At 36.4% G+C, this 14,015-nt stretch overlaps 1 pseudogene; it reads left to right on the top strand.

The window, feature by feature from the left end:
• The first annotated feature begins 697 nt into the window (after positions 1-697).
• LOC134381620 (large ribosomal subunit protein uL11-like) lies at positions 698-10,234 on the top strand (annotated as a pseudogene).
• Positions 10,235-14,015: the final 3,781 nt, after the last annotated feature.

The raw sequence follows: 14,015 nt of genomic DNA, 5'->3' as shown, positions 1-14,015 counted from the left end.
GAGCATGTTTACTTTGCTGGCTGCTGCTCAGTTTTTCTCTGGACTTTGCCAGTAGCAGTTGAGTTTTTGAGTTTTTCTTTGGACTGCATAAGCTCTTGATGTATGTGTGCTGAACAGACTACCCTTTCTTCAGCCAAGAGTACAAGGACCTTTTCTCCCTTTACCTAGCTCATAGACCTATGTGTGAAGGGTTTGTGGCCCAGTCTGGACAACAGGCTTGAGGGATCTGTGAGTTCCAGACCTAGCCCTAGCTCTAAAATTAGCATAGGTGGAGCAGGATTCTGAGCAGGTATATGAGCTGAAAGCCTGTGAGAAAAGGAGGAAATGTAGCTACTTTTGAATATGCTGGGCCCTATGGCCACTTTCCTGTTGACTAGGATCTGGTTTCTGCTCACTGTACTGGAAGGCAGTATAGACCATGCACTACAATGGAGAACCCCTTGGGAGGGGAGGAAGTGTGGCTGTCCTTGAGTGTGTGGTGCTCAGTGGCCACTTTACTGCTGACCAGAGCCTGGCTGCTGCTCACTATACTGCAAACTGTTCGAGATCTGAAGAAGAAAATAGAGTTTTTGAAAGTGTGGATAAATATGTTGGAGGATGACATGCAGCAACTGGCCACTCCTGCTTCTCACACCAGGGAAGATGACAAACCTAGTGGTGAGTGGGGGGAGACCACAACCTGTTGTGCATCAGAAAAATGAAGCATGAGCAACTGATGGGACCAGGCGGACAACTGGTGGGCAAACCACAGGTGACCCAGTTTACCAAGTATGTCCCAGATACCCAGGTTGAATTAGATGACTTGGAGAGACACTTTTGGCAGAAACAGGGAGAGCCCATGTCTGCTTGGCTGTTACGCTTATGGGATCTAGGGGTGGATAGTGTAATATGCTCTGGTGAGAAGATGGAAAAATTGGTCTCCATTACCATACACCCATCGCTGAGGAAATGGCTACAGAATAGCCACAGATATGCACAAGGGCCAGGTAATCACTCCTTAATGAAATGGGTGAATGCAGCTGCCTGAACAGTGTGGGCGAATGCGGAAGAACTGCCCAACATTGTTAGTAAATGGCAAACATATGCTGAGTTGGTCCAAATTATTTCAGAGCTGGGGATGCGGCAGTCTATGTTTAATGTGAATACCCGTGGCCTGGACGATGAAAAATTTACAGGCAGCATGAAAAACATAGTGCTGCAAATGCCTGTCAACATCCTTTGGGTCACTGATGGCCATACTGGTCCCATACATTGGTCGTCCTATACATGAGGTAACAACCATGATAGCCAGCTTGGGTGAAGTAGAGGATAGAAGACAAGCAAAAGCGATTCAAAAGGTGGCTAAAACCAAACCCCCAAGAAATGCTCAGGATTTTATCCTGAGGGGACCAAGCAAGACTAGCCATAAGCAGATGTGGCTTGACTTGCTTGCAGCAGGGGTTGATAGTAAGAAAATTGGCCAGCAGCCAAATGCTGTCTTGTTTGCCTTCTGGCTGCAATTGCACCCTGAACAGCATTTCACTAAATGTCCAGAAACAGGTAGCAAGGTATGCTCAGTGGATTTGAAAGATTTTTTGGTTGCTCCTGAGGAGGAGGGTGAACTGTTCCATTTTGACTAGGGAGCAGGCCAAGGTGCTCGCCCTTGGAGGGCAGGTGAGGACCAGAGGCTTCATGTTGAATTGGCAATATATTGGTCTAGGACAAATGTGCAGCGTGTTTTGGCATTGGTGGATACAGGTGCAGATATATGGAAATCCAGATAAGTTTCCAGGGGCCACAGTTCATACAGATGGGTATGGAGGGCATACTACTGAGGTCAAAGCTGTGTCATTGCCATTGGGCATAGGAGGATTACCCCCTCGTGTATATACTGTATATATATCCCAAGTAGCTGAATACGTTTTGGGTATGGATGTACTTTATTGTTTGCACCTGCAAAGAACAGTTGGAAAGTTTTGATTGTGAATACAGACAGTAAAGCCTGTGTTATGAGGATATGCTAAACGTCACCCACAGGTGTTGCCCAAGCCAAGATGTGTAGTTAATGTAAAGCAGTATTGCCTACCGGGAGGACATGCAGAGATAAGTGTCACTATATTGGAGTTAGAGAAAACTGGCATTATTTTCCTGGCTCATAGCCCATTTAGTGCTCCAGGATGGCCAGTGAAAAACCCTGATGGTGAAAATAGCTGGAGAATGATTATAGACAATCAAAAACTAAACAAAGTATTGCCTCCTTTGCATGAAGTTCTGCCTTCAGTTCACCAATTGATGGATCAGCTGATGACTCAGCTGGGGACTTATCATTATGTATTGGACCTTGAGAATGCTTTTTTCTCTATTCCAATCTTGGCTGATAGCCAAGATCAGTTTACCTTCACCTGGGAAGGGAGACAGTGGACCTTTCAAGTATTGGCCCAAGGTGATCTACATAGCCTAACCATCTGTCATGGTTTAGTGGCTGGGGACCTAGCCTAATGGACTAGGCCCAGCACAGTTACAATGTTTCACTACATTGGTGACATGTTACTAACCTCTGACTCTCTTGCAGATTTAACATAGGCCGCTCCAACACTGCTAAGTCATTTGAAACAATGTGGGTGGGCCGTGAACACAGCCAAGGTTCAAGGACCTAGACTGTCAGTCAAATTCCTGGGAGTGGTCTGGTCAGGTAAGATGAGAGTCATCCTAGAAATTATGATAGATAAGATACAGGCATACCCTCAACCAACAGCTGTAGCTCAGCTACAGACATATTTGGGACTTTTGGGGTATTAGAGAGCTTTTGTACCCCATATGGTCCAAATGGCACACCCACTGTATGCATTAACAAAGAAAGGAGCCTTCTGGGATTGGAATGAAGTAGAACAGGCTTACTGAGCTACAAAAAGGGCAATACAGCAAGTACATGATTTACAAAGTGGCTGGCCCCACTAAGCCTTTTGAGTTAGATGTACATATAGCACAAGAGGGGTTAGGATGGGCTTTGTGGCAGAGACAAGACTGATTCCACACAACTGTAGGATTCTGGTCTCAGCTCTGGAAAGGTGCTGAAGTGTGTTATACCCTAATAGAAAAACAGGTAGCAGCTGTGCATTCTGCCTTGATAGCCACTGAAGCTGTCAGAGGAACTGCCAAAGTCCTAGTAAGGATGACATACCCCGTAACAGGTTGGCTGTGCACGTGGACCACCAAACCTAAAACGGGTGTAGCTCAGACTCCCACTTCTAAATGGGGAGCATATATAGAACAAAGTAGCATTGTGTCAGTGAGTCCTCTGTCCAAAGAGTTGCAAACTATGCTAGGCCCAATAGAGATTGTGGAGGAAATTTTGACACAACTGTTACCCCTGGTGGTGGAGGCTACATGTTTCCATGAGGGACAGGGACCTACCAAAAACTTGGTATGCAGATGGCTAAAGCATGGGACCTTCAGCATTGTGGACAGCTGTTGCTGTCCAGCCCTTAACAGACACCATGTGGTATCAAAATGCCACAAGGCAAAGAAGTCAACGGGCTGAATTGAGAGTAGTATGGGTGATGATAAAAAAAATGAGCCTGGGCCATTAACCATCTGTACTGACAGCTGAGCTGTGTCAAAGTTCTAACCCTCTGGATCTCTACTTGGAAATATCAAAGTGGATGGTAGGCCACCTACTCGTTTTGGGACAAGCCATATGGCAAGAGTTATGAGATTGGGATGTGAGAAAGAAGTAACTATTTTCCACATCACAGGACACTTCCCTTAGCCAGTCCAGGAAATGATGAAGCTGATGCTTTAACTAGGACAAGATGGCTGGAGAGAGCCCCAGGTACTGATGTAGCCCAGTGGTTACATCAACGAATGCAAGTAAGCCCATTTACAATAGTCACAAAAAAAATAAATAAAACACTGAGGGATCAATTTAACCGAATAGGTAAAAGATCTCTACAATGAGAACTACAAACAACTACTGAAGGAAATTAAAGAAGATGGAAAGACATTCCATGCTCATGGACTGGAAGAATTAACGTTGTGAACAAAAATCTACCTTGGGGAAAGATGGCCTTTTCAACAAATGATGCTGGGAAAACTCGATATCCATATGCAGAAGAATGAAACTAGACATGTACCTCTCACCATATACTAAAATAAACTCAAGATGGATTAAAGACTTAAGTATAAGACCTGAAACTGTAGAATTACTAATGGAGAATACAGGTGAAACACTTTAGGAAGTGGGTCTGGGCAAAGACTTTTTGAACTTGATCCCCAAAGCACAGGAAACAAAAGAAAATAAATAAACAAATGGGACATCAAACTAAAAACCTTCTGCACAGGAAATGAAACAATCGACAGAGTGAAACAACAACCTACCAGAGGATTTTGCTAACTATGCACCCAACAAGTGATTGATATCCATAATATACAGGGAATCCAAGCAATTACATAGTAAATAAAACAAATAACTCAAAAAATTGGCAAAGGAGTTGAATAGACATGTTTCAAAGAAAGCCATACAAATGGCCAAAAGGTACATGAAAAAATATTCAATATCACTAGTCATCTAGAAAATGCATATTAAAACCATATTGAGATATCACCTTACCCCAGTTAGACTGGCTATACTCAAAAAGACAGAGAATAACAAATTCCGGTGAGGGTGTGGAGAGAAAGGAATGCTCCTACACTGTTAGTATAGGAGCAATATAACCACTATGGAAAACAGTATGGAGCTTTCTCAAATAACTACAGATAGATTGTCCATACAATCCAGCAATCCCACTTCTGGACATATACCCAGAGGAATGGAAATCTGATTTTTGAGCATTTATTTTGCATTCTGCAACATTACTGAAAATTTTAACCAGCTTTAGGAGTTTTTTGATAGAGTCTTCAGGTTTTTCTATATATCATACCATGTCATCTGCAAATAGGGACAGTTTGACTTCATATTTTCCAATCTGGATGTCCTTTATTTCTTTCTCTTGCCTGATTGCTCTGGCTAGTGCCTCCATTACTATGAGAAATAGAAGTGGTGACAGTAGGAATCCTTGTCTTTTTCCTATTCTTAAGGGAAAAGCCTTCAGTTTTTCCCGATTCAGAATGATACTGGCAGTGGGCTTGCCATAGATGATTTTTACTGTGTTGAGATTCTTTCCTTCTATACCTAATTTGTTGAGAGTCTTTATCATGATGGGATGTTGAATTTCATTAAATGCTTTTTCAGAATCTACTGAGATAATCAAATATTTTTTTCTTGAATTTGTTGATTTGATGTATCACATTAATTGTTTTTCATATGCTGAACCATCCTTGCATCTCTGGTATGAATCCCACTTGATCATGGTGTATAATTTTTTTAATGTGTTGCTATATTCTGAATTCTAATATTTTGTTGAGGATTTCTGCATCTATGTTCATCAAGGTTATTGGCCTGTAATTTTCTTTTTTGTTGTGTCTTTATTGGGTTTTGGTATCAGAGTTATGGTGGCCTCATAGAATGAGTTTGGAAGATGGCTCTGTTTTTATTTTTTTGGAATAGTTTGAGGAGAATTGGTATTAATTCCTCTTTAGACGTTTGATAGAATTCAGCTGTAAAGCCATCCAGTCCTAGGCTTTTCTTTGTTGGAAGATTGCTGATTGCTGCTTCAATCTCATTGCTTGTTATTGGTTTGTTCAGGTTTTCTATCTGTTCTTGGTTCAGTCTGGGTAGTTTGTACGTGTCCAGAAACTTATCCATTTATTCCAGGTTTTTATAGTTGTTGTCATACAATTGTTTATAATAGTCTGTAATGATTCTTTGCATTTCTGTGATATCACTTGTCATGTCTCCCTTTTCATTTCTGATTTTTGTTGTTTGGGTCCTCTCTCTTCTTTTTGTTAATCTAGCATATGATTTGCCTATTTTATTCATCTTCTCAAAAAAGCAACTTTTTGTTTACTTGATCTTTTCTATTATGTTTTGGGTCCCTATTCTATTTAGTTCTGTTCTGATCTTAATTATTTTTTCCATCTATTACCTTTAGCATTGGATTGTTATTGATTTTCTAGTTCTTTGAGTTGTAGCATTAGGTTGCTTATTTGAAGCCTCTCCATTCTTTTGATGTAAGCATTTATTGTAATAAATTTCCTTCTTAGTACTGCTTTTGCAGTATATTCACTGGTTTTGGTATGCTGTGTCTTTATTTTCATTAGTTTTGGGAAATTTTTTGATTTCCTGTTTAATTTCTTCTAGGTCCCATAGGTCCAAGGAGCCTATTGTTTAGTTCCCATGTCTTTGTATAGTTTCCAGTGTTTTGCTTATTATTAATTTCAAGTTTTAGTCCATTGTGGTCTGAAAAGATACTTGGAATTATTTCATAATTTTTTAAATTTGCTGAGACTAGATTTGTGACCAAGTATGTGGTCTATCTTGGAGAATGTTCCATGTGCTGATGAAATAAAGTATATTTCATTGTTGCTACGTGAAATGTTCTGCATATATCTGCCATGTCCAGTTTGTCTAAGGTGTAGTTTAAATCCTGTGTCTCTTTGTTGATTTGTTGCCTGGAAGATCTGTCCAGTATTGAGAGAGGGGTGTTCAGGTCACCCACTATTAACATATTAGGGCCTATTTCTTTGTTTAGGTCTAAGAGTGCTTGCTTTATATATCTTGTGCTCTTGTATTGGGTGCATATATATTTCTGGTTGTTATGTCTTCTAGCTGAATAGATCCTTTTACCATTGTATAGTGGCCTTCTTTGTCTCTTTTTAAGTTGTTTAGTTTAAAGTCTATTTTACCTGCTATAAGAATAGCTACTCCTGCTCATTTTGGTTTCAGACTGCGTACTATACCTTTTTCCATCTCTTCGCTTTTAGTCCGTGTGTGTCTCTACAGATGAGGTGGGTCTCTTGAAGACAGTATACACTTCAGTCTTGCTTTTTAATCCAATCAATTATTCTGTGTCTTTTGAATGAGACGTTTAATCCATTCACATTTAGGGTAATTATTGACAGTTATTGTCTAATTCTTATCATTTAATTGCTTTTTGTTTAGATGATTTAGATATCTTTTGATCATTTCTTCCCTTTTTATTTCTCTTCTTCAATATTAGCTGGAAACTTGAGGTGGCACGATTTAGCTTCTTTCTCTTTATTACTGGCATTTTTGTTTAAATGCATATTTTGCTTTTTCTTGTGTATATGTGATAGTGATCATCATTATTCAGATTTCAGATGAAGGACTCCCTTGAGAATTTCTTGCAGGGCTGTTCATGTGGTGGTGAACTCCCACAATTTTTGTTAGTCTGGGAAATACACTATTTGTCCCTCATTTCTGAAGGAAAGCCTTGCTGGGTAAAGTATTCTTGGCTGGCAAATTTTTTTTTCTTTTATTATTTTGAATATAGCATTATACTTTCTTCTGGCCTGTAGGGTTTCAGTTGAGAAGTCTGCTGTTAGTCTGATGGGGGTTCCCCACAGGTGACTTGGTGCATTTCTCTTGCTGCTTTTGGAATTCTCTCTTTGTCTTTGAGCTTTGCAAATTTTACTATAATGTGTATTGGAGATGATCTTTTTGGATTGAATCTGTTTGGGGATCTTTGAGCTTCCTGAATCTGAAGGTCTGTATCTTTCCCTACACCTGGGAAGTTTTCTGTTATTATTTCCTTGAATAGGTTTTCAATAACTTTTCCTTTTTTCTCCTCTTCTGGAATACCCACAATTCAGATGTTAGCATGCTTGAGGTTTCTGCTATCTCTCTTAGATTTTCTTCTTTATTCTTAATTATTATTACTATTATTATTACTATTATTATTATTATTATTATTAATTTGTCTGCTTGGGTTATTTTGAAAAGACCATCTTCAAGATCTGAAATTCTTTCTTCTGTTTGCTCTATCCTGCTACTCAATTTTTCTGTTGTGTTTTTTATTTCACTGAGTGGATCTTTCATTTCTAGTTCTGCTACACCCTTTTTAAAGGTATTAATCTCTTTGTAAAATTCCTCCTTCTTCTTCTTCTTGATATTTTTCTTGTTTCATTGTGTCCTCTGAGTCTTCTTTTATCTCTTCAAGTTTTCTTAAGATCATTGCTCGGAATTGCCTTTCAGACATTTCAAGGATCCCCAGTTCTATGGGGCCTGAAATTTGAGCTTTGCTGTATTCTTTCGGTGTCATATCTGCTTGTTTGTTTGTAGTTCTTGTATTTTTTTCATTGATGTTTGGTCATCTAGTAGAGGACTTGCTTCCTCTATTGCTCTGGGGTTGGCTATGAGGATAAAGATTTCTTTCTCTGTTGGCTCTACTGGTGACTCTTCTTATATCAATGTAGTCAAGTGAGCAGCAGGTTGCCTGCAGAGTGTCTCTGGCTGCTACTGTGGTGGTGAACTGTCCTTGTGGTGACAGTTCACCTTATGGCAGTTCACCTTATGGCAGTGGCTATAATACACAACCTTGGCTCATTTTCTGGAACCCGCAGCCATAGACTGAGCCCCCAGTACCACAGGTCTCAGATCACCTCCATGCCTGCTGGGCCTATGGGCGCTTCCCTCCCAGGGCCTAAGACTAAGTTCTGGGTCTTAGCTCACCTTGGCAGCTGTTGCAGCTGTGCTAAATGAGTTTCTTATTGATGGAAAATCACTTTGGTTTTAGCTTCTTGCCACAGTAGAAATGTGGATTTAATAAAATATGCATATGTAGAATCATATGCATCAAGACTCCCAACATGGCATTCAGAAAAATACTTTTGCCTGGCTTTAGTTTTAACTTCAGACTTTGGAAAGTCAAATAGCAATGCCCTCCTCACCCTTATGTCTGGCCTCCCTGAGGTAACTTGTTATTTATGATTTTGTGATTTTAAGGCTATCATCATCCATAATCAGCATAACAACCACAACAATATAAATAAGACACATCAGCCAGCTGACCTGAACACATCTTTTAAAATATAAGTAACCATCCTAGATATTACTTAGGTAACAACAATTTTTATGTGATTTAAATGTTGACGTTTTACCAATTGTTTGTATATTTATTTTGAGAGTAACATATTATAAAATTAATGACTAGGAAATCTATTCATTGCACTTAAAAGCACTAAACCTACATATCATAAAAATGTTTATAGATTTAAAATTAATACAAATACGAAAAATGTGCAAGCTGTGTAACTGTAATAAATATTCATATGCATTTACATAGATAAAATGTTATATAAACAATTACAGTGTTTTGTGTACATGCAAATTAAATAACATAACATAACATATAATAATGTATTATTAAATACAATACTGTAGTATTATATTAATTACACTGGAATGTTAAGAAAATATGTGCCCTATAGATTCATGAAATATGCAGTGGATTTAACAGAAGAAATAATTAAATATTTGTATAAAAGGGCTTTTGAACCTTTGGTGATGATTTTATACCTAGCCTATCTGGACTGATACTAGAAGAATAATAGAGTTTGAATTATCACATCTTAACTTTTAAAGAATCATTTGACATTACTAATATTTATATCTTTAAAAAATAAACTATAAAAATAAATGATAAAGTATAAGTTTTAAATACAGATCTTTGTGGATTCTTTATAGAATTCACTAAAATAAATTAATACCATCAAATAAATTTATTAAAATGAATGCTTCCTTATATATTTTAAAGGTTGAGAAGTAATTTTAGCTTTTTGGTTCTTGGCTCAGAGGACGCCAAAGTGCAACTTTCTTAGCTCATCCCATCTGGCCTATTTGACACCAGCTGTCTCCATTATGCTGCCTAAGTTCAACCCTAAGGAAATTAAATTCCTGTACCTTAGGTACACTTGTGAGGAAGTTGGTGCCAACTTGGCCCTGAACCCCAAGATTGGCCCCCTGGGTCTGTCTCCAAAAAAGGCTGCTAATGATGTTACCAAGGCAGCCAGTGGCTGGAAGAGTCTGAGGATTACAGTGAAACTGATCATTCAGAATAGACAAGTCCAGGTTGAGGTGGTACTGTCTGCCTCTGCTCTGATTATCAAATCCCTCAAGGAACCACCAAGAGACAGAAAGAAACAGAAAAACTTTAAACACAATAGAAATATCACTTTTGATAAGATTGTGAGCATTGCCTAACAGATGGAGCACCTGTCTTTTAGCCAGAGAAATTTCTGGAACCATTAAAGAGATCCTGGGGACTACCCAGTCTGTGAGATGCAATGTTAAGAGCATCACTCACATGGCATCATAGATGACATCAACAGTGGTACAATGGAATGCCCAGGTAATTAAGGATGAAGGAAAATATTTCAATAAAAAATTTTGACAGCCAAAAAAGAAAAGAAAATTAATTTTATAATCATAATGTAAACTATGAAGATCATTAGTTAAAATATACTCAGTAGCATTTTAACTTAGTTATAAAGTTTGTTTTAAGCATTACTTGGATAGATTTGACTTAGATACAACTGATTGTTAACATTCTTAATTCAGTTGCCTGCAATGGCTTAAAGCTTACACCATTTAAATCAAGATACAGGTCTTATGGAAGTTTCTATTATATGCTGTTACCTTAGTGTCCAGTTTTGTTAGAATATAAGAATGTATGAATATTTGAATATAATATGAGTTTATAAAGTGAGTATTGCTTATGTAAAGTAATAGAATTTTGAACCTGAAAAATTATTATTTTAGATGTTTTTGATGTTCAAAAATTTAGATGCTTATAAGTATATTGTTATTTATGATTTTTGAACTTGTTTCTACCTGTCCAGTAAATTTAGCAAATCTCTAGATCAGTTAAGATATATTTTGGTTTCCTTTCATGTTCAACTTGTGGTGAAATTCAAACAATATTTAAAATTGAATCCATCCTGCATTTATAAAATATGTATTTGGAAAAAGAATAAAAAACTGAGATGTGCATATTTTATATTTTATATTAATTCATTTTCCATTTCTGAATTTTTTTCCTGAGAAAAATTGAATTTTTCACATAGTTTCTTTTAAACTAGTGCTATCCTTGCTAGGTTAGAAGGTTCCTTGAAAAATATCTGTCATTATGTGGTCCATAAAATATACATCTCTCAGACGCTCACATATTCTTTCCAAAGATGAGAGAAAATGAATCTACTAATAGGTAGGCATGCTGGGGTTTTTTTTTTTTTGGTTCTGAAGAGTAATTGGGATGTCATCTTGGAGTACAAAAATATGAGGGAAAGGGTGTCACTTACAAAAATAACTAATATCACTGCAGACAACTGGAGCAATTAGCAATTAGAGGAAGGCAGAGTGATGGGGGAAGTGAGGCTCGTAGGTAGGCAATGGATTAAGTCATCCATGGCACTATAGAATATACATATGGGTTTTGGTTTCTAATGAAAAATAAATGGGAAATAGTTACTCAGTTAAAACTAGAAAGTGCCATGATCATAATTCTGTAATCGCACTGTACTCTGTAGAAAACTGAATAGATAGGTGTACTGAAAGATGTAGGTATGTCTAAGAAATTTTGTAATGCCCCAAATAGTGAATGAAGGGAAGCTCAACTAATATGGTGTTGGTAGAGGTCCCCCAAAATAAATCTATAAACCAAGGTAAAAATTCCCTTTCAATTTATGTTTTAAATAACAAATATTACTGAACAAAACCTTTCAACTTGGCCACAACAGAATATCCGAATGTATTACGTTCAGAACAAGCTTAGTTAGTAGTGCATTACAGATCATTCCGTGGTTCTCTTTGAGTTTTTAAAAAGGGAATTTGAAATATCAAAAAAGAAGTTCATAATATTATAATGTTTTGGTATTTATATTCTCCGATGAAATATAGAAAAACAAATTTCAACATTAGATAGCTAAAAGCTAATAAATATGCCTTATAGTACAGTCATATACATTAAAGAATGTGAGGTAAGATTTATAATAATAAACTTTTCCTTAGGAGAAAAAGCAAAAGTTGCAGTGATCTTTATCTTTAGAATTTCTAATGGTACCCTTAGAAAAAGTAAAAAAATAATAATTTTTCACAGCAAAGGAGCATTATTGAGCAGAGCAGTCATATCTGCCAATGATAAATAAAAAGAACATAATGGTCCCTACATATATGTATTACATTGGAGAAAATATGCCAACTGTTTTGAACATTTGATTTAATAGTACTTTTATTTGAAATATATTAACTACAAATATTTTGTATTCTGATGGAAACTGGCTACTATTTGGAAATATACAAAATGGCATTTCAGTCTAGAAACAATTTCAAAATTGCCATTAATTTTTTTTCTTCTTCACCTAGTGTATTATCATGCTTAAGAGTGTGGAGAGGATAGAAAAAGATCAAAGACCAGGTGACCTTGTTCACAGAATTGATTTTTCTAATCTCCAAGGTGTAACTCCTTGCTTAAACATGCAACTTTCTTCTATCTCATATAAACGATTGATTTATTTTTCCTTTCTATAAAACACATATTTTAAAAAGCACATATTCCTGCTAAAATCAAACCTTCCCATCTTGAAAAACGTTCTTTGCTTCTATTCCTGGTCTTCTAATTTTTAGGATGATTTATTACCTTTGTTTGATTCACCTTTGGAGAACAAACAAAACAGGATTAATTTAACAAAATAGAATTCTACAGATAGCTAGTTAGAATAACATTTGGTAGAATTGTGGCATTTGATCAATTTTATGCCACTGTTTATCAGCAAGGCATCCATGTTTCTGAAAAATGAAAGAAAACGTGTCTTATTTTTAAGGCACCCTCAGCATTGCTGTAGGCATACAGTATTTTTTGTAAAAATATTGATAATAAAAAGTGAAGCACATTCATAATGTGTTGTATTTATCTAGAATAAATATTAGACCACATCCATATGCTCTTTTTTGTTTGTATGCCAGCATTTTTAATTCAATTGCTTGGCTTGTGCATGTGGTCTTTTTCAAAAAACATAATTGTGTATTGCAGAGTCTGATGACATAAGACTCTTATTTATACTAATACTTGTATAACACAAGTAGATGTGATATTCTATGACAATTTTACATTCATCCCTTCTGTGCCATTAAATATACGGGATTTAGTTATTATATTCTAATCCAATTATTTACTAATGCAAATTGCTGCCATGTGATAAATTTATTTGCAACTTTTTATCCTTGAATTTATCAATATCTTACTTGTTAAAGTATTTCACTTTAGCTTTTTAAAAATATCTTTCATTTTCTTTTCATCCCTACTTTGTTGTTCCTTTTTAGAATGATTTTCAAAATTTTAAAGTGAGACACCAACGTTTATCTTTCTGATATGAGACACTTTTACAAAATTAAATAATATCCTTAAACCTATTGATCTTTTAACTTTAAAGTGTATTTCTTTACTCATCATTTCACTTTTATCCTTACTTCTCCCAACAAATACAGATAATATTGTAATTAACTAAATAATATTCCTTTCAGAATCATCAGTGTGACTGAATTCATAGGAAAAGAGATGCAATTCTATCCCAAAATCTATGCCACATCTCTCCACCTCTTCAACTTCCTACTTTACATTCCAGTTACCTGTTACCCTACTCTACATTCTTGTTTTATTTTGTTGTTACTCATATCACACATCACTTTATAATGTATTATAATTTACTTATCTGTTGTATTGCTTATTTTCTCCTTGTGCCAACGGAAGTGTAAACTTCATGACGTTGCAAAACTTCACTTGCTTTATTCACTCATCTAACATACAGTTGCAGTCAATGATTTGCGCTCAATATTTATTCAGTTAATGAAAACATTTGCCTTTCTTGAAACTTCATCAAATATATGCCTGATGGTTAACCCCATAATGTGCCTGTCCAGCCCATTCCTATCTAAACTTAAAAATGAACAATGTTTAGGTTCAAGCTAGGAGACTATTATACATTATTTAATTAATTGTGGCTTCACCACCACACAAATTAATTCAGACACTTATATATCAAATTGAACTCCTAAAAATTTTCAAAGCTCTCAGATAAATTCTGAGACCACCACATAAAATCAGAAAGAATAATCTTCTTGTGTGTTTCTTGTATCAAATATG

The sequence above is a fragment of the Cynocephalus volans genome, chromosome 7, assembly GCF_027409185.1.
Source record: "Cynocephalus volans isolate mCynVol1 chromosome 7, mCynVol1.pri, whole genome shotgun sequence".
Taxonomy (NCBI): domain Eukaryota; kingdom Metazoa; phylum Chordata; class Mammalia; order Dermoptera; family Cynocephalidae; genus Cynocephalus; species Cynocephalus volans.
The sequence above is the reverse complement of the archived record's forward strand: the minus strand, read 5'-3'. Positions and strand labels throughout refer to the sequence as shown.